The sequence below is a fragment of the Crotalus tigris genome, unplaced genomic scaffold, assembly GCF_016545835.1.
Source record: "Crotalus tigris isolate CLP2741 ecotype Arizona unplaced genomic scaffold, ASM1654583v1 scf7180000024292.1016931, whole genome shotgun sequence".
NCBI classification, from domain to species: Eukaryota; Metazoa; Chordata; class Lepidosauria; order Squamata; family Viperidae; genus Crotalus; species Crotalus tigris.
In genome coordinates this window covers 888,984-911,341 of record NW_024100465.1, presented here as the reverse complement: position 1 = coordinate 911,341, position 22,358 = coordinate 888,984, and the positions used below count along the sequence as shown (strand labels likewise).

General features: G+C 35.4%; 1 protein-coding gene across 13 annotated transcripts in view; it reads left to right on the top strand.

The window, feature by feature from the left end:
- LOC120299329 (calcitonin gene-related peptide type 1 receptor-like) overlaps positions 1-22,358 on the top strand; it is a 198,694-nt gene that overhangs the window by 41,466 nt on the left and 134,870 nt on the right. The window contains exon 1 of one of the 13 annotated variants that reach the window (XM_039324043.1): positions 13,481-13,521. The exons of the other annotated variants lie outside the window; for them this stretch is intronic. The gene's annotated coding sequence lies outside the window, so the exon portion shown is untranslated. Of the gene's footprint in view, positions 1-13,480; positions 13,522-22,358 lie in introns of those variants that run through there. 13 annotated transcript variants of the gene reach the window in all.

Here is a 22,358-nt window from a genome sequence, read left to right as displayed (position 1 = left end):
GTGATCGCATTCTATGTATAAAGTCAACATGTAGTTTTATAGTCTTTTGCATAACTAATTTTATATTTCACTTGATACAGATTTTTAAAATATAAATTTGGAGTAAATTTAACCCCAGATTCAACTATAAAATATGGTTGAAGGAAAGATATACCAGGCAGCAAAAAACATTAAATAATATATAAAATATAATTTATAGTGTATTGTCACTAAGTTTTGCAGCATGCATAACACAGTTGTGAGTTTTACACTAAGATCTACAGAACTGTGTCAGTAGTTTTACATACCAGAAGGGTTTCAGGTCTGTTTCTTACAGAACAATTTTGGTCTAGTGGTTAAGGCACCAGGCTAGAAAGAAAGAGATAGTGAATTTAAATCCCGCCTCAGCTCAACCCACCTCACAGGATGGTTGTTGTGGGGAAAATAGGAGGAGGATGGTGTGTTGTATGTGTTTGCCCCTTGTGTAATTTGTAAAAATAATAAAAGCGAAATAAAACAAACAAACAAATAAAGCCTCGTGATAGGTACAAACCAATTTTGAAATAGAGCAAAGTAGCATATTTTGATGAGGTTATGCTATGTCTTTTTTTTAACTTCAGAAAATGAATATTCTGTTCAATTTCATGTCCAAGTAGCTTCTAATGGATTGCAAAATTTCAGGCCTCAGTATTAAAATTAACAGTTTTGTATTCTGCATAAGGACCTAAGGAACTTTTTAAGGTAGAAAACATTTTTTAAAATTGCTTTATTGATGCACACCTGTATGTTAAACTGCTCTGATGCAAGGTAGATTATTATTGGGGTCTGGTTTCTATAACATGTTTCAGATTATATTTTTGTGCTAATAATATTCTAAACTGAATATGCTAAGAAATTAAGTACTTCCTAATGGAAATGAGAATCCTAGGTATTTCCTTTGGACACTTTCTTTAATATTAAAGTGGGATAATATTCTGCTAGAATAACGTATACAATTCATTCACATAAAGCTTTGCTGAAAATACAGAATGGTAGCTGGTGGAATAACCTCTTAAGTAACATTTCCAGTTTTTCTGAAAAATAGACAATTTAAATTATCAGAACAATACCAATACAGAATTCTGTGGCTTGTTGGAATCTATTTTTCCATTCTGTAGGATTGAATTTAAACCATTTAAGTTCACTATGAAATTCCAGGCATGAATCTGAATGCACAAGACAGGTCTCCCGTATGAGTGTGCTACCAGATTACGTATGAGCCTGTGGTGCCTTAGAAAAGAACAGAATAAATTATATATATATATATATATATATATATATATATATATATATATATATATATAATATATATATATTCTTGCTGCTCAAAGCAAGAAGCTAAAAACACCAGCCTGAAGATGACGAATGTGACTTCGTCGAAACGTTGCCAAGACACTTCCAATTTTACGCGGGAGAAAACCCGAACAACCAAAGACCTATATATATATATATATATATATATATATATATATATATATATATATATATATATGGTACAAATAAAATACGAACACCAGGAGAGTATAAATATAAAAATATACTTTACTAAAAGCTGCCAAGCTTTCGTTTGGAAACTCCAAACATCATCAGGGCTAAGGAGCCAGTAAACGAAAGCTTGGCAGCTTTTAGTAAAGTATATTTTTATATTTATACTCTCCTGGTGTTCGTATTTTATTTGTACCATAGACATGCCCAGGAGTCGTATTCTTATGCAAATTTTCCAGCATATATATATTATATAACATATATATAATATATAATATGTTAATTTACTAAGCAGGGTTGTACTATTGATATGTTCGAAAAGAGATAAGTCAGTTTGGGGCCTGTTTAGCCTCTTGGAACTTAGCAGGCTTATAATATGGCTGTTTGTGTTAGGTAAATGCAAAAATTGTGGGCGTTTTTAACCCTATGTTATGGTCTAACATATTTTATAAATTTAGTCAGCAAGTTTCTGTAGCTCTGCCCATGGCTTCACAGAACTGTTTGCTCTGCAGATTCCTAGAACAGTTAAGAGATTGAACAAGTCTCATCTTTTTGAACATTGAACAGAATGCCTGCTGCCTTGACCTCATGGATGAAGGATGAGATATAAATCTAACACCTAAAGTAAAATGAGTGAGCTAAAAAAAAAATCTCTGATGCACCAGAGATAAATTATTTGTGTGTCTAATCACATTTGGCCAAAGAAAGTATCCTATCCTATTCTGTTCTGTTCTTTGATGTCTTTCAGATATTGTGTTTGAATTTTTTTTATTTTCAGCTAGCATTACCCTAGTAGTTGGATCATGAGTGTGGTAAGTCTAGGTGTCTGTAGATTTTGACTGGAAACTCTGTTGCTTGGCAATATGATCATAAATAAAAAAATGTGGCCATGCTTTTTGCGATGCCAGTTCCAGCAGGTCCATTTAGCAAGAATTGTGGGGTTTATTAAGTGAGGATATCACATGACAGCAAGTTCTGACTTCTTGCTTGCTTTCCCATTGATTTGTGAGAAACCAGCAGAGATAGATATAAAGATCACATGACCAGAGGGATGCTGCAGTGTTTGTAAATATGAGATCTGCTAGTAGCTAACAGTCTTTCAGTATTGTCATAAGTTTGAAAGGTTGCCAAACAAGTGGTCATTAAATGAGGACCATCTGTAGTTGACTCAAGAAAGCTAAAACAGATGAAACAATTCAATTTTTAAAAGTGTTTTATCTCCAGAAATCAGTAGTAAATGTCTGCTATAAAGAAGTGAATTAAAAGTATTCTGGAAATCAATGGGCATATCTGTTTTCTGTGCTCTATTTTCAAATATTTATTGTAAACATAATTCATATAAACCAAGTTGCATGAAAAAGTGCCTTGAAGAGTTAGGCTGCACTTTGTTTTAACTGTACATTGATTGTCCTAAAATGCCCTGCCTCCCCCCCAAATTTAATAAACATTCCAAACTAAAAATGACAGCAGATCTTTTGTTGTTGCTGTGACAGATTTGGCCCTGGTGATGAATGATATAAAAAGTATGGCAATTGTTCTAATTCTACTAAGTAGACATTATAACTATATTTAGCACTGTGTTTAGGAAAACTCTTTCAAGCACAGAATTAAGGCACGTGGAAGGAAATGAAGATGAAATAGCATAGTACTGTGAGATGTTCCTTCTTTTTTTAATCTTAAAGTATTGCCAGACAGATCTGCTTGTTCTCTCCACACAGTATCTAAAGCTATTATATTGAACTCATGTTTGGCTCATTTCTAACAAATGGAGGAGGAGAAAGATCATCTCATAGAACAGCCAAGCCACTCAAGCGATGAAAAGAAGAAAATTGCAGTAGAGAGTAATTCCTTTTAAATTTTTGACCCCCGATGGCTGTGATAAATGTCTCATTCCACTAATAATCATTTGAAAAGCTCTCATTTTTCTTCTCTCTCTCAATAAAATTATTGACACAGAGCAGCCCAAATAACTTTCTGACATTTCAGCAAATTAGGCAGCAATGGCATTTTAACAAAGTTCTTTACCAACTCTTGGTAATATCAATAAATCAGTGAATATATCATTAGCATCAATAAAGGGAAGATTTCTCTTAAATCGTTTCGCTTTCCTGTCATCTATTATTGTATGCAATGTGCTTACATCATGGATGGATATCCCACAGTAATAAACTGTGGTGGAATGTTGCATCTACCTCTACGTGGAGAGAAGTGCCATACTCCAAGGCTCTGTCTTAGGCCCAGTACTCTTCAATATCTTTACAAATGATTTAGAGGAGGGGATAGAAGGGGAACTTGTCAAATTTGCAGATGAAGCTGGCAGGAATAGCCAATGCCCCAGAACATAGGCTTAAAAAAAATAGAAGAATCTTTACAGATTTGAACACTGAGGCCTATCTAAGAAAATGAAAATCAATAATGATAAAAGTAAGGTTCTATATTTAGGCAAGAAAAAACAGTAGAATAGGTGGTACCTGGCTTAACACTAGTAACTGCGAGAGGGATCTTGGTGTCCTAGTGAACAGTCACTTAAATATGAGATAGAAGTGTGCTATAGTTGCCAAAAGAGCCAATACAGTTATAGGTTGCATTAATAAAAGATCACATGATGTGACAATTCCACTTCATAATGCCTTGGTAAGACCACACTTGCACCTAGTTTGGGTCACCATAATATAAAAATATATGTTGAGACTCTAAAAAGAAAAGACCAACAAAGAGAATTGGAAGCTAAAATATATGAAGAATGGTTTCAGGAATTGGTTATGTCTAGTTAATGAAAAAAAGGACTAGGGGGTGACATGATAACAGTATTCTAGTATTTGAGGGGCTGCCACAAAGAAGAGAGGGTCAACTTATTCTCCAAAGCCACCTGAAGATAGAATGAAAAGAAATGGATGGAAATTAATCAGAGAGAATCAACTTAGAACTAAGAAAAAATTTCCTGACAGTTATTTCATTGCAAACAGCTCTCAAAGGGTCACCACCTCCAATATACACTACATAAATACGACAAACATAAATAAATAAATACAGAATTATTCATATACCCACATATATAATATGACACAGAGAAACAAAAGTCTTGTTTGGGTTGTGTATACATGTGCATGGCGAGAAAAATGAATCTTGTGAGTTTACCAGACGGATGTAGGGAACAAAGATATTACAGAATCAGGTAGTCCTGCTAGAAATACTTCAAGAGGGGAGCAACAGAAACAGACCGTAAAGTGGATCTGGGGGGGGTCTCTCTCACAATGCTTTGAGCTCTAAGCACATAGTGCTTACAAGCAGCATCCTGAATACCAGGGAGCGAGCTTCCTATGATCTTTTCAGCTGTTCTCACCAATCTCTATATGGACTTTCTATCTGAGGCATTGCTGCCACCAAACCAGACAGTGATTGAGTTTGTTAAAATGTTTTCAGTCGTGCCTCTGTACAAAGTTGCCAGGACAGAAGGAAAAAGATGTGCTCTCCTCATCTAATGCAGGAAATGCAGGCACTGATTTGCAGACTTCATTAAGGATGACATGTGGAAAGACCAATTCAGATACCTAATACTGTTGACCACCTCTACAGCTGCATCCTTGATAGTGAATGGAGTATGACTCTGCCGGCTCTTTCTGAAATCTACAATGATCTCCTGACTTGCCTACAGAAGTTGTGGGTGCTCCACCACTGGAGGTTTTTAAGAAGATATTAGACAACCATTTATCTGAAATGATATAGGGTTTCCTGCTTGAACAAGGTGTTGGATTAGAAGACCTCCAAGGTCTCTTCCAACTCTGTTATTCTGTTGTCCAGATTCCTAGATGGGAGCATTTGCTTTCCAGAGGAGCAAGAGATATCACAGTTTAGATAGTCTGGATGTGAGAAAGAGCGTGAAGAAGAAGGCTTTTCCCTAATAATTCCCAGAGTAAATGCTGTATGATGCAAATAGTCTGCTTACTTGACAGGATTTCTGCTGTAGATGGGGAATCATAAAGGAAGCTACTTAGATAATCTTTCTTTGAATGGGTCTTTCTTAGTTTTGGGATCCTGATGCAACCTTTTCCTTAAACCTAAACAATTGGCTTTATGTTCCTACTCTCCAATAATATAGGTGTGTTGTTATATAGTTTTAAAATTGTTATTTGATTTAGTATCAATGTTTCAGTCAAATATTGTTACTTTTGGAAATGCAGACACTCAGGCTACTGTTGGTTGTCTTGGTGACCTTGCCATGGACAGAAGATGCTATTAATTATGATCTAGACTGTATTCCTGTTTTGGATTTAACTCTTATTGAAGGGTATTTTGGATGTGAAAATTACATTTTTTGTTTTACAGCAGTCCTTGTTTATGACAATTTGGATCAGCAATTCAAGTCATTAAGTAGTTGCTAAGTGAAAAATCACACGACTGCAACTGTGCTTATGAACACTTAAGTTTTACTTTACAGACATAATACATACAAATATTTTTATGATTTCAAAAATTGGATACCTATGTGGACTAAAGATTTCATGTAAAAGAAAAGTATACAAACATGTAAAAGAATGCAAATTAATCCAAGATAATCCAAATTAGCTCAAAGCTTTCGTTGTCTCTCATAGTAATGAAAAGACTGTTTCTGTTTAGCTTTGTTAAATCAGTTATGATGATGATAACGATAACAATAACAATAATGATGTTGGAAGGGACCTTGGAAGTCATCTAGTCCAACCCTCTGCTCAGGCAGGAAACCCTATAACATTGCAGACAAATGACTGTTCAGTCTCTTCTTAAAAACTTCCAGTGTTGGAGCATTCACTGATTCTGGAGGCAGGTTGTTCCACTGGTTAATTGTTCTAACTGTCAGGAAATTTCTCCTAGGTTGCTTCTCTCTTTGGTTAGTTTCCATCGTTACTTCTTGTTCTGCCTTCAGGTGCTTTGAAGAATAGCTTGACTCCCTCTTCTTTGTGGCAGCCCCTGAGATATTGGAACACTGCTGTCATGTCACCCCTCAGAGTAATATGAGAGTAATATGTAATATGTAATCTAAAGGACATGTCAAATTTGCATATTAAATTTGAAATATGAAAATGTATTTGCTTTGTTTAGATGAAATCAAAAATTGATGGGATGGGGAAAACTCTACTGCTCCTTTCGTCCTGAATTAACACAAGTAGTAATATGGCACAAGTAGTAATAATATGGTACTAAATCTTTATATTAATTCAGTGAAGACTAATGTGATTCTTATGCATCTTGCGCTTTATAATGGCTTACACATAAAAAAACCTCATACAGATAGTCCTTGACTTTCAACTATAATGGACCTTATGGTAGTAAGTCATGATAGCAATAAAGGGTCACCCATGTGACCTACTCAATTTTATGACATTTTTTGCAGCAATTGGTAAGCGAACCAATTGTTTGCTAAACAATGCTGGGAGTAAATGCTGACTTTTGTCAAAAATATAGTAAAATGTGATCATGATATTGCAGGAGGCCAGAAATGTTCATAAAAGTGGGTCAGTTGCTGAGTATCGAAAATGCGATCACATGGCCACGGAGGAGGGCTGGGGCAACCTGTTAGAATTGCAGCATAAGTAAACTAGGGGAGGTCTGTCATAATTTTGAATGGTAGCCAAGTGAGCAGATTTAAGTTCAGGAGTACCTGTACCAAAGTGCAGATGTCCACTGAATTCAAAAATTATATTGGATTTTGCAGAATTCTTTATTCAGTGTCATATGTGTATATCTACTGCATACTTCTATGGAATTGACATAGGGTTAGAATATTCTGTTGTGCACATTGAAACAGAGAATGTGGGATATCCTGGGACAAAGATGCCTGACAGCTGCATACTGGTATGCCTGCTAAATCTGAGTCTTCCTAGATGCCAAGAGTGATGTTCTGTTCTTCTCTCTATGCCTCTCATTCCAACTTGCTGGTCTCAAGTCTCAGTTTTCAGCATTCTGAAATGACCTGTTATATGGGAAATTTTGGAAGGACACTGTTTTTGCTAACCTGCATTCTGTAATTATTTCTAGCAAACAACAAGCACTAGTATATTACCAATTCGATATATTTTTGATCAACAGGAAAAAAGTATTAATCCAGGCAATACCAGGCATACTACAATTGTTGGCTAGGAACAGCCATGTTTCCAGCTGTTACAAGCTGTTCAGATATCTCAAGAATATAGCCACACTGTTTTCGGTGAAATGGGAGAATATTATATCACTTGAATAAACTTTTTTCCTTTTGGAATGGAACTGAATGATAATGTCAAATAGTGTGAAAATTCCAATTTGAAGCATCTGGAGAAGTCCTAACTAAATTCCCAATTAGATAAGCCAGATGATTTAATGTGTATCTCCTGTCTTGCTTTACAAAGAGATTTATTCCTTATGATGAACCATAGATTCTACTTTTGGCTTCATACTTTTCTAGTCATAACTATTCTAGCTCTTTTACAGAGATTAGTTAAGCATCTAAGGGGTGATATTTATATCATGAAAGAACAGAGAATTTATTCTTCATTGAAGAAAAAAGTTTTAGATTTTTTTATCTTGCCTTTATTATTTTTTTATAAATAACTATTTTTTATAAATAACTAATGTCAAACATACGCCTAATTCTCCTTCCTCTTTCTCTTCTCCCCACAACCACAACCCTGTGAGGTGGGTTGGTCTGAGAGAGAATGAATGGCCCAAAGTCACCCAACCACCTTTCATGCCTAAGGTGGGAGTAGAATTCACAATATTCTGGTTTCCAACCTGGTGCCTTAACAACTAGATGAGGGGTAGGCAACTGCCCTTGCCTTCCTGTTTCTTGCACCGGTATCAAGTGGTATGAAGTTATCATATTGTCAATCGTTTTGTTCTTACTTTCCAATCCAACCTACAGCCCTGATATTACCTATTGGTTTATCATCCATTTCAATCCATTGAAATTAGCCAGGATTGGATGGCTGCTGGTCATTTAGGTGAAGGTGGCACAAATGTTAACTTGATTCTTTCTCCAGTTTCTTTCTACAATAGGGTGAAGAACTTGTGATTCTCTAAATATTTTTTTTTTCATTCCAGTAACCACAACCACTACATGCATGGCTGGGAAATTACAGTATCTATAAATTGAGAGAGAAGAAAGGAATGATACAGTGATGATTCATAAATTAGATAAGGAAATTAATATGGCCTCTCCGTTTGACCATAAAAATATACAAAGAATATCAAATAGAACCATGGAAGGAATCATTTAGGCTACAAATCCAGTCAATTTCTTTGAGTAATGTGTGGTAGACTTAACTTTTTTGGATATACTCAAGCCAAAGCTGCACAATTAGGTGCTGGAGGCAGGCTTGTTAGGAAGACAAAAGAGCAAGGTTTTGATGAGGCTGTGTTTATATAATTAAATTCATCATCTTGGACTTTTCCTTCCCCATCCTCCTTTAATTAGAATTCCTTAATATGAATGGTAGAAATTTTAAAACAGGACTTGGAGTCCTCTGGCTTTTGTTTCAACCAATACAGCCAATAGAAGAAGGTGGAGAGTTATTGTCCAGTAATTCACGCAAGCTGGAGAACAAATATTAAAAGGAAAACCTGTAATTCTTATTTGATGGACTTTCTGCCTTTGTCTTTTGTTTTGTTTTTGTTACAAAATCTTCAAAAGTCAACAATTCAGTTAACTGGGTGAATTTTACTTTGTTCACCACTCTTATCTTCTTGTTATCTTCTTTAACAGCTCATGTAGCTGTGATGTTTGGTTGCTTTTAGTTAAATATATTTATTGTTCTTTTGCTTTCTTCAATAAAGAAAACACAGTAATAACTCACTCAGAAAATATGAGAACTTCATTCTCTCCATTGTGACTCCCATCTTGATTTTGTTGACCTCACCTTGTATACAACCCTGTTCTATATTAATGCTTTTATATCTGTCATAAGCTTTAAAAGCGGAGAGGGATTTAGTACTTGAACATTTTTGCTGCATTGCATAGATATAGAAGAATCAGAGATTTTATCATTTTGTTAGTTAGTGCCCAGTGTTCAAGTCTGTCCAGATCCTTCTGTATCTTAAGCCTGTCTTCTGGAGTGTTTGCCTTCGCTGCAGACAACTTACATGTACAAAGTTTGCCGGCCAGGTGTTTTGGCGCACTCAGCAGCAATTCCTATTGGCTTTCAAAAGCCAATAGGGGGAGTAGCACAGCTCATGCAAAAGTTGAAAAAAAAAACATCAAAAAAGGTGCCAGAACGCTGTTCTGAGCGTTCTATGAGAATAAAAAAGCCCTGCAGATTAGTCTTCAAATATCGAAAAGGAGGACATGTAGGAGGACACTTTTCGAGGGAGGACAAAACTCACAAAAGGAGGACTGTTCTCCCTAAAGGAGGACGGTTGGTCACCTTGGTGTAGCAGGAATAGGCAGCTGCAGTGGAGTTTAGGGCAGCCCAAAAGGCAGAGATGGGGGCAGGTGGCTGGGTGACAATAGTTGAAGTTGAGGTGAGTTTGATATGATTGGGAAGCATGAAGTTACTGCCTAATGTCACCTAAGAAGGCCAACCAGGAGCATCAGAATTGCGATTGCTAAACAATGCAGTCACATGATGTTTCACTTATGACTGCTTCAGAGTGAAGGAATTTCTGGGCCCAATTAGTTTAGTTAAGCAAGGATTATAGGTACTTGTTATATAGTGCTAGTTACTTCCTAGTATCCATTCTGCCTTTTACAGAAAACAGCTAAAAGGATCTGTGGATTTCTTGCACAAGGCAGTTAATCTTAGTTCTTGGTGCCATTTCTTCCCTAACATGCATCTTCCAACATCATAAATCTTACTCAGCTTTCAAAAGAATAATCAGTGAACTTCAATATAAGAACTAATTTTGTAAAATAATGCATTTACTTAACGGCAATCTTTAGTTAGAGCCATTGTTCAGTGCCTTTCCCAAACTGTGATATAGAAATAATTGTGTGGAAAGAGTGATGCACATTTTCTGGTTGATAACATGATTGAAACTTGTTAACATTCACATTCACATTTTAGCTGCAGCCAAGGCCAAAATTGGAAGCAACAATAGGAAAAATTGCATAGTGATTTTTACCTTTGATCAGTAAACAATGTGAGGAACATAGAATTCCATCTATGAATTTTTTAACCAAGATGTGCAAGGTTCACCTATTAGTTATGTAGCTGGAGATGGAACAGAGCTAAAAATGCAAAATCTGAATTTTATCCAATAAGAGATATAAAAAAACTATAGGCTTTATTTGGACCATCTTTCTGTATCTTGTTTTAATATCTATTTATGTAACATAATATATTTCTGTTGGAGTAACAAAACCAACATGCATAATCTTGCCACCATAAGCGTTAATATTTTTCAGATATCTTTTATGCCTTCTATTTGAAGCAGAATAGGATTTAGATGAATGCTTTATTAATAGAAAGTGAGAAATACATCTGGAGAGCAACTGGGATAGCCTTTAAAAACTAGATTTATGTTTACTCAGTTCAGTTGCTTGTGAGCTGTCAAGAAGTACACCACAATGCACTTTCTTGTCTCTGAAGATGCCAGCCTCATCACTGCTTCAAATTTATTTCAGTGAGATTTACTTTCAAATGTAGGAAATATGACATCAGAACAATTCAAAGAATAGTATCATCTGATGCAAGAGAAATGCTATATAGAAATGCTACATAATCTCTTTATGTAGGTTTGGTTCACTTTGCATGTAGATAAAATGCTTAATAGATAGAGTAGTACTTTGGTACTCAACTGCTTTGAAACTCATCAAATTTGATACCCAACACATTTTGAAGCAAAAATTTTGTCCCAGTACTCATTGTTGCTTGGTACTTAATATACAAGCTAAACCTTGTTGCCTTGTGACTCACTACATAATTCTTTAGGGGGGAAATTTGTTTGGTACTCACTATTTTTGGTACTCATTGCAACTCTAGAACCAATTAAGGATGAGGTATCACTGTACACCCAAAACACAAATGTGGTTAGAGTGTGATCAGCAATTGAAATTGGAAGTTTAGTGGAATTTTTAATGGAAGATCTCACTGCCAATTAAGGAACAAAATTTCAATCTATCAGCTTTTATTTTGCTGGATTTTTTTTTAAAAAAAGTTATATACAACTCAGTTTTATAAGAAACACTCTCTAACATTCAGAATATTTGCAGACATTTCCCCCAGGGTAATAATTTTTAGCATAGGGAAATGTCACTGTTCCTATTATGTACCAATTTTAATTTTATGTATTGTAAAATACATGTTTTTTTTTAAATGCTCTTTTTTCAAGATGCATATTTCACAGATTTTTTTTTCTATAGATTTTTCATTCTAAGAAACATGGATGACACATCTCCATTTCCATGCTAGCATTAGTGCAGTATAGTGTTCCTTTCATTGTTCCTTGGAATACCATTATTGATAGCAATTTTTATTATAATTTCTTTACAAACTTTTTTCAAATCTTTATGGTACCTTGAGATCAAAATATATGTTTATGATATAATTCTAGCATGTCTAAGCAGAACTAAATCTCTCTGAATTATTGTTTCTTTTGGAAAGATTGCAATCTTTTTTTTTTATTAAAAAAGTTTTTATTTTCCATTTATTCATACAAAATACAATTAACCATTGGTACCGCCTGCCCATTCCCCCCAGGCTGCGTCCACCCTCTCTAAACCTTCCCTACTTCCCTCCTCTTTCTCTCCTCCCCTCCTACTCTCTTCCCCTCCCCTTCTCCTCTAACCATCCTACTTCCTCCCTACTCCTTCCTCCCCTCTCATCCCTCTCACCCACATGAACGCAGCATAGGGGAAATGGCCAAGCATTTGCCATGACTATATTATCATTACCCACCCACTCACCCACCCACCCACCCTCAACCCTCCCCCCCTCACTTCCCAGAGCAGAGTACAGGGTTATTAATAAGAAGGTTAACAATAATAAAAAGGGAAAAAAAGAAAGAAAAAAGAAAAAAAATCATACTTAACCTTTAACTCTCCTTAAATTAAGACATATAAACAAATCTCTACAACAGTTACTATAAAATTTACTCATAAAATAAATGAAACTTTATAGTACCATATTTATTCTGAATATAATCTATCCATCTTCTCCATACAATAATATATCTTTCTTGTGTATGATCCTTCAAATAAGCAGAAATTTCTACAAAGTTAGAAACTTTAAATATCCATTCTTCTAAAGTAGGCAACGAGTCCTTCTTCCAATACGAGCCTACTAATAACCTTGCTGCAGTTAATAAATTCAACATTAAAGTAGTTTCTTTGTCATTTAAATCCACAAAGATACCCAATAGGAATAATTGAGGGGTGAACTTTATCTTCCTTTTAAAAATCTTTTGAATGTTTCACCAAATCATAATCCAAAAAGCCTTTACCTTTTTACAATTCCACCAAACGTGAAAATATGTCGCATCCATATTACCACATCTCCAACATTTGGGTTGTAAATTTGGATACATACAAGATAATTTTTTAGGATCTAAATGCCATCTGTAAAACATTTTATAAAAATTTTCCCTCAAATTTTGAGCTTGTGTAAATTTAACATTTCTAATCCAAATTGTCTCCCATAAGTCCAATGGGATCGGATCCTGGATATTGTGAGCCCATTTAATCATACAGTCTTTAACCAATTCTGTTTCAGAGTCTAATTCTATTAAAGCATTGTAAATTCTTTTTATATAGGACTTCCTGTTGGAGGACTTCCTGTGGATCAAGCAGCTACGATGGCTGCTTTTCACAAAGCAGCCCGTTCCTGGGTTGTGTAAAAGCCGTAGGACTTTTACAATCAGCTGTCCTGCGGCTTGAATCTCTTCCGTGGGAGAAAGGGAAGAGAAGAGCTGCTCAGGTAGAGGTAAGAGCTCCCCTGGATCCCCCTAATTTCAGGGATCGGAGGGTAGAGCTCCCTCGGAGCCTGAGCCAACTCCGCACTCCAGGATGTCTTTGTCCCGAAGTTCTGGGATGAAGCAAGGCGCTGCTCCCACATCTGCTTTTTTTGGAGGCTTGTGAGTATTCAAATGCAGATGGAGCAGACCAGGAGAAAGTGGATTTAAGATTTATTGTGACTTTAACTCCTGCAAGCATCTTCCCTCCCTTTTTTTTATTTACTTTCCCTTTTGAAGAAAGGGAAAGTGAAAGGCAAAATGGCGACTGTCTTTCTTATTTGACTTTGTAACAAAGTTAAAAGTTCACGTTTTAAATATAGAGGCAAGAATTTTGTTCCTCTTTCTTTTTCTTTTTTTTTCTTCCTTCTTTCTTTTTTTTATTATTATTTAAAGAACTGTGATATTATAGAGGCAAGAATTTTGCTCCTTTGAACTTAACAGAATGGCTTCAAAACGTTTGGTCTCTGTCCCTAAAGCTTCCATCTCTTCCCCAATGACTCAGCCTGCTTCTCAGTCTAAACCAAAATCACCCCCACCCTCTCCTCCTCCTGCAATCTCTCTCAAAGACTTACAAGAGGCTTTAAAAATGACTGCTTTGGATATTAAAGAGGAGGTAAAAGATCTTATAATTGCAGAGAGGGCTATTACAGAAGAATTATTGGAGAAAAAGAACAAGCAAGTCAGAGAAGACATACTATTTGTGTTTTCTGATCTTGCCCTGCATATTGAAAGGATTGACGATAAAATGGAAGAGATTACTGAAAATGCAGCAAAACTGGAATTTAGAATGGAGGAAGTGGAGAATAAGATAGAAGTTACACAGGATGAACAAACTATTTCACAATACAGAGAAATGGAGTTCGCATTGCGTATCCGAGGATTGAAAGAAAATTCCCAGGAAGATTTGAAGATGCTTATTGTTAGAGATATTGCTTTTAATCTTGGATGGAGACCAGAAGTTGGGAATGAGATAGAAAAAATCTTCAGAGTCAACTCATGGGTTGCTAGACAGAGAAATTTACCAAGAGATGTGGTTATTTACTTCTCCAGAAGATCTATTTGTAATGAAATTATACAGGCTTTTTATAAAAAGAGGTTTCAAATTGCAGCTCAAGATGTGATAATTTTAAAAGAAATATCTCCAAAAATTTTAAGAGGTAGAAAAGATTTTACTTTTCTGTCTGATGAGTTAAAACGTTGTCAAATCCAGTTCAGATGGGAGATTCCAAGAGGAATAGTAGTGAATTATGATGGAATACGTTACAGATTAACTACAGTTTTAAAGGCAAGAGATTTCTATCACTCTATTCTAAAGGCAAGACCGTCTTCACCTCCACAAACAAGGATAATTGAAGATCCCGTTATGGCAGGAGCTTCCTCATTGATGGTCATGGAACAAGCGGTGTTGCCTGTAGAGAATCTTGAGATAAAAGATCAAAGGATGACACGAGCTGCCCATAAACGCAAAGAAAAAGAGCAGCAGCAGAAGAGTGGCGATAAAGTAGAAGGAATGGTTACTACAGAGCCTGTGGGAGGGGCAAGACCTAAAAGATCTTCGACAGTTGATCTTCAGGCTATGTTTCAAAGGCTTCAGGCTGGTGTAGATGGCCAAGTTCTGACCTGGAACGTTAATGGCTTAAACTCACCTCAGAAACAGAGAAAGGTCTTCTACTATTTGAAACAACATAATAATGACTTGATATGTTTGCAAGAGACTCATATAACTTCAAAAGACTCAAAATATCTGACAAATTCTCATTTGGGATCACATTTTATAGCTCCAGCTCCAGGGAAAAAAGGAGGTGTTGTAATTTATGTGAAGAAAAATTTATCGGCTAAATTAACTGAGGTTGATCTTGAAGGAAGATATGTATTTGTGGAACTACTGTTACAAGGCAAGAAAGTTCTTATTGTTGGATTATATGTCCCTAATCAACAACAGAAGCAATTTTATAAGCTTTTGCATGGGAAGATATCCCAGTTGGATTATAAATCTGTAATTTTGATGGGTGACTGGAATGGAGTTTTGGATATAACTATAGATAAAAAGAGTTCTTCAAAAAATTTCATTCAAACTAAATTACCCAAAACTTTTTTTGATTTGAAAGAAGAGTTGGAAATTATTGACATTTGGTGAGAAAGGAACACAAGTGATAGAGATTTTATCTTCTATTCGGGTAGACACCAGTCATTTTCTAGGATTGACTTCTTTTTGATTACTAGTGATTTTCTTTCTAGGGTGAGAAAGGTAAAAATCTTTCCCAGGACCCTTTCAGACCATAGTCCTGTGTGGATGGAACTATACCTGGAAGATGGGAACAGAAGGCCTTGGAGACTGAATGAGAATTTGTTTAAAGAGTATTTAAAGGAGTTTTTTGCTTTAAATATGAATAAGGGTACATCGATGCCCATGGTCTGGGACGCCAGTAAGGCGTATATGAGGGGAATTTTAATTGATTTAAATAAAGTTTTTAGGGATAAAAGGATACAAAGACGTAGAGAAATAGAAGATGAGATTAAAATAAAAGAAGAAATGCTTGCTCTTAACCCAACTGATAATAGCTTAAAGATCTCTATAAAGATGCTTAGGGAACAATTTAATATGTTGATGCCAGATCAGGTGGCTACCAATTTGCGTTATATGAGACATAATACTTTTTGTAATGCGAATAAGCCTGGGAGGTGGTTGGCTTATCAGTTACGAAAGAAACAGAAGGCTAGGATTATAGAGAAAGTAAAATATAAAGGTACTGAGGTTTTTTAGCAAAATTTGATTAAAAAGAGTTTTTTAGATTTTTACACAAAACTATACTCAAGTGATAATATAAAGGGAATGGATATAGATAAATATTTACAATCAGTACATTTTCCTAAACTTTCTGAGGAACAGCAAAATGGGATGAATTGTTTAATTACTGTGGAGGAAATTGGCTTAGCTATCAAGCAGTTAAAGGTGGGAAAGTCTCCAGGAACAGATGGATTGACGTCGACGTATTATAAAAATTTATATGAAGAAATGTTGGAGCCATTAAAGGAGCTTTTTAATAGTATCTTGCTGGGAGCACAAGTTCCTCCTTCTTGGAAAAGAGCGTTTATATCATTGATTCCGAAGGAGGATCAAGATCTTACAGAGCCTAAGAATTATAGGCCGATATCATTATTAAATGTAGATTACAAGATTTTTACAAAAATTTTGGCAAATAGATTAATGCAGGTTATGAAGGATTTGATTCACAGTGATCAATCAGGATTCATAACAGGGCGATACATGAAATATAATGTTAGACAAATTATTAACTTAATTGAGTATTTGGATAAGAACAACCAGATTCCTGTGGCTTTTATATTTTTGGATGCTGAAAAAGCCTTTGATCAATTAGATTGGCAATTCTTATTCTCATTGGTAGAGAAAATGAATTTTGGGGATAATTTTTTACATGCACTTAAAGCTATATATCAGCAACAATCGGCTCAAATTGTTGTTAATGGGGGATTGACTGAGACTTTTAATATTGAAAAAGGGACAAGACAAGGATGTCCATTATCTCCATTATTATTTGTTTTAACATTGGAGATTTTGTTGATCCAGATTCGAGAATCAACGGTAATCAAGGGCATAAAGATAAGAAAAAATGAGTATAAATTACGGGCTTTTGCAGATGATTTGGTTTTGATTTTGGAACAACCGATTAGAGCGGTTGATTGTTTATTAGAACTTATAACACAGTATGGAAAAGTTTCTGGTTTTAAAGTCAATAACCATAAGACTAAGATATTATCTAAGAATATGTTAGCCAATGACAAGGAAAGTGTGGTTAAAGCTACAGGTTTTCAGATGGTGAAAAAGGTTAAATATCTGGGAGTATATTTAACTGCCTCAAATGGAAAATTGTATAAAAATAATTATGAATTACTATGGGCAAAAGTGCAAAAGGATTTAAATGACTGGAAAAAATTGCAATTGTCACTGTTGGGGAGAATTTCAGCTGTAAAAATGAATGTTCTACCAAAGTTTCTTTTCTTGTTTCAGATGATACCTATTTTAAAAAAAGATGTAAATTTGGAGGAATGGCAGAAGGGTATCAATAAATTCATTTGGGCTGGGAAAAAACCAAGGGTTAAGTTTAAGATTTTGCAAGATGCCTGAGAAAGAGGAGGACTTAAAGCATCTAACTTGAAATTATACTATGATGCAGCAGCCTTAACTTGGATAAGTGATTGGCTTAATTTAACAAATAAGGATATTCTTGTTCTTGAAGGGTGGTATTTAATGTATGGTTGGCATGCATATTTAATTTTTAATAAGAAAGTGGACCGGGCATTCAAATTACATATTTTGAGGAGTGCCTTACTTCGAGTTTGGAAAAAGTATTATTATAGGTTAAACTATAAAATACCTATCTGGGGGATTCCTAGACATGCAATTGAGGGGATTTCTAAGGAGATGAACTTTGATAAAATTTCGTATAAAGAATTATTAATTTGGTCAGGTTCGGATTGGCATTTAAAATCTCTAGATGTATTAAGGCAAGAAAATATTCTACAGTCATGGTTTCAATATTTACAAATAGTGGACAGGTGGACTGTAGATAAGAAAGGAATAACACTAGAAGATGGAAATCTGGGTATTCAGATTAAAGATCAGAGAAAAATTGCAATCTTAAAGTGAAAACCATGGGATTTAAAAGATTTAACTTAGGATAGATAATGAATAAATGTGTTAAAATTGGTAAGCTGCTGTTTTGTTGCCTTCTTCAATCATCACACAAGCTTTTTGATAACAATAAGAATGGTTTATTTATGCTGTGATGGGCTGCTACAATTGCATTTAATTTGTTTCTTTTTTTGGTATGCCTTGTTTTTTTCTTTTAAAACTGGATATAATATATAATGCATAGTTAAAATATATGATATTTAAATACACATTGAAAACTGGATCTCAATGATGTATTTGATAGCACTTTCCATATGTATATAGTCGAAAACTGAAAGGAATGTTTTGTGCTCAATTCCATGTTGCAATTTCCCATTTTGGTTCATAAATGCATCATAGCAGCAGAGCACCTGATTATTATGAATCAACCTCAATTACTGTGTATAAAAATGTTTTAAATTGATAATCATTGCTTTGAAAATCATCCAATGACATGTTATGATTGAATAGAGATTTTAATCCAGATCTCCCTATGCTAATCCTCTTGAAGCCAAAGCATCTCCCTATACTACTCCTCTTGTAAGCTCTGCAGTACTGGAAGACATATCACACAGAGCAGGAGGGTAAGCAACAGGCCGCGTGCCTCCTTAAATTCTTTCTGTGTGACATTGCCAAATTTTGGCACAAAGTCTCAAAAAAGGGAAAAGGGGAACAAATGCTAACTGTAACATAAGACTGAAAAAGAACCAAACCTACCCTACAAGAATCTAGCCCTGCCCAGCTACCCCAGGTTATTCACTCAAAATAGTTAAATCTGATCCTTGAGCATGTGGAGAAAAGGAAGGTTTTACACTTAGGCAGGAAAAACCAAAGGTACAAGTACAGATTAGGCAAAACCTGGCTCAAAAGCAGTAATTGTGAGATGGACCTTGGGGTCCTAGTGGACAATGAATTAAACATGAGCCAGCAGTGAGCGGCAGCAGCCAAAAAAGCTAATACAATTTTTGGTTGTATAAACAGGCATAGAATCAAAATCATGTGAAGTATTAGTATCGCTTTATAAATCCTTAATAAGATCGCACCTGAAATACTGCATCCAGTTTTGGTCACCACATTACAAAAAAGATGTTGAGAAAATGTGCAAAGAAGAGCAACTAAGATGATTAAGGTTCTGGAGACAAAAACATATGAAGAACAGTTGCAAGAATTGGGTATGGCCAGTCTAAAGAAAAGAAGGACTAGTAATAACATGATAGAAATATTCCAGTATTTGAGGCTCTGCCACAAAGAAGACAAGAAACAATGGATGGAAACTAATCAAGGAGAGAAGCAATCTAGAACTAAGAAGAAACTTCCTAACAGTGAGGACAATTAACCAATGGAACAGTTTGCCTTCAGAAGTTGTGGGTGCTTCATCACTGGAGGTTTTTAAGAAAAGACTTGCCAGCCACTACCTGAAAGAGTATAAGTTCTCCTGCTTGAGCAGTGGGTTGGACTAGAAGACCTCTAAGGTCCCTTCCAGCTCTATTCTGATTGATTGATACCAGCCTATGGCAAAAAGGAATTGGGGACTATCATAGACTAAAACACATAATATCTTTATGTGAATACCTTTTGTCACTTTAAAAATAGCTGAGAAGTGAATCGTTCAAAGAATAAGAAATAAAAACATTGTAAGTAAGGAAAATTCAGCTTAGGTAGGCATAACTCATATATAACCAATACAGGAGAATATTTATAGTTCGGGGTTGAAATGAGGGGTCTTTGATGCTCTCTGAGCTTGGTTGTTTTCTTGAAGACATTTCATTACCCAAACTAGGTAACATCATCAGTGCTAGTTTGAGTAATGAAACATCTGCAAGAAAACAACCGAGCTCAGAGAGCACATAGATGATACAGTATGTGGGTTCACCTATCATCTATGTGCTCTCTGAGCTCAGTTGTTTTCTTGCAGATGTTTCATTACTCACACTAGCACTGATGATGTTACCTAGTTTGGGTAATGAAATGTCTTCAAGAAAACAACCAAGCTCAGAGAGCAGAACCCAGTTTTAGTGACTATATTTAAATAACATGCAGACCCAAAGTTTATTGTGATATGCAGACATTATAAACATTCATACACTCAACTCTTTCTTTCTTGCCACTCTTGCAGAGATGGGTGGAATTCAGTAGCTGGGTTTTTTTTTTCACTTTAATTCATCTTTATTTTTTTAATATTCTCCATATCCAGAAAATGGTTAACAGTAGTCATTCCTTATGCTAAGTAATATTTCAACCATGGTGAATTGGATAAACCACAGTGGCTAGAGTCATTGTTATGCTTTGTTACGCTAAACTAAAACAAATCTAAGCATATTGTGATGTAGGGCACAATATGAGTTTCGTCATTAACTATAATCAGTTGATAGATTTGAAAACCATGACCAGAATTCACTTTTAAAATGATCATTCAGATAATTTAAACGTCTAATTGCTCTGCCAAGAAAAACATACACAAATGTTAATTTCACTAAAGCTTGTTTTATCTTGTGGAACTAACGTATCCTTTCAATTTGATTAATATAGCTGGGTGGTAGTGGGGTGAAATAGTCCTATTTTCACTGTCAAGATAATTATCTCTCAAGATAATTCTTCCTTTGAATTTTTATATTCATATTAAAACATCAGGGATCTTCTATTACCAAATTGTGACACTCCAACTTTTGAGTTCTTCAGAAAATATCAGATAAAAATGTCAGTATTTAAGATAAATTTTAGTCATAAAGCCATTACATTTTACTCTTTGAGAAACAAAATTATTGGTTTCAAATAAAATCCTCAAAAACAGCTATAGGTGAGAATGCTAGAGAGTAACACCTGCAACACAGGGTCAAGAAAGCAATAATGTCAACATTTGCAAAAAATCTGATTATTTTCAATATCCAGGATAATAACAATTATCAGGTACCTATTGGGGTAGATATTTATTTAATGACCTCTGGGTCTTATATAATACTTCTTGGATTTAGATGTCCACACCAGATAATGATAAGAAAGAATAACTGCAGAATGTTTCATTCTCTGCTACCTTGCAAGCAAAATGTTTGGGCCTACTTGTAAAGCAGATAATGACATGGTATCTTGAATGAATAAGACTAGTATGGCATCAACCTTGAGAGCAAACTTAAAACTTGGCATAATTTTCTGCTGTGTCCATCTTTCTCCTCCATACCTTGTATTGGCAACTGTGGCCCAAAAAAATTTTTTTCCTCATCAAGCTGACATCTTTCAGCTGGGCTAGAATACAAATCCCAGAATTTCCAGTTCTCTAGATCAATGATAAGAGTATTTTAGGACTCTAGCACAGGATATATTATTCCCTTACACATTGGCCATGCTGAGTGAGAATTATCGGAGTTGCTACCCTAAATTCTTTGGAGTGTTTAAAAGGAGTGTCCTATACAAGCCTACCTATGGGTCACAATGTTCAAGTTTATTCAGATACTCCCAATAGGAGAAATGTATTCTGAAGTTTCTGGGAAAATTTTATTCCTCCTCATCTTTGGCTATGCTGACTGTGTTAAAGATTGCATTTAGAATATCATGAGTTTGCCTATTACAGGAGTTTTTCTTGGAAATTTCTCTCCCCAACAGGGCACCATCTGTTAAACCTTCAGTGTTACTAACAATCTGTGGCCTAAATACTGAGTGGTAAGCTCTAAAATAATTAAGCTCAGTTCAACTATTTCTTTTTTATGAGTATAAGGATTTCTATTTTACTTTGGCATTTGAAATGACTGCATATTTTCTGAATGGCTTGAACTTAAAATTCAAACCTATTTCTAACATAAGGAATGGATATTACTGAATTGAAGAGAATGTACACTTCAGTAACTATGCTTAGAAATATGGTTCTTGTTATGTCCTGGGCCTGCTGAATGACTCAGCAGGCTCAGGAGGCTGCAAAAGGCCTGAGCAGACCATGTGGTTCCCTGGGGCCAGACAGGCTGTCTTGTGAGCATGTGCAAGATGGGAGACTAACCTTGCATTGATAGGCTGATGTTGTCCCTGCAAAGGGAGTATAAAAGGGGCAGTGCCATTTTGTTTGCTGTTCTGTTCTGCTTGTGATCTCGATAAAGAAGTTGTGTTTTGTTACTCCTGCCTTGCTTCAATGTCTCTGAGTCTAAAACAGAACATTGGCGACGAAGGTGGGATAGGCTGCAAGAAGAACAACAGAAGAAGCTAGGCTGACTTACCAGAGGAGGCCTGAAGTGCTGGGAAGTTCGGCGTCCAGAGGAAGCAATTGCCTGCCAGTAGGAGA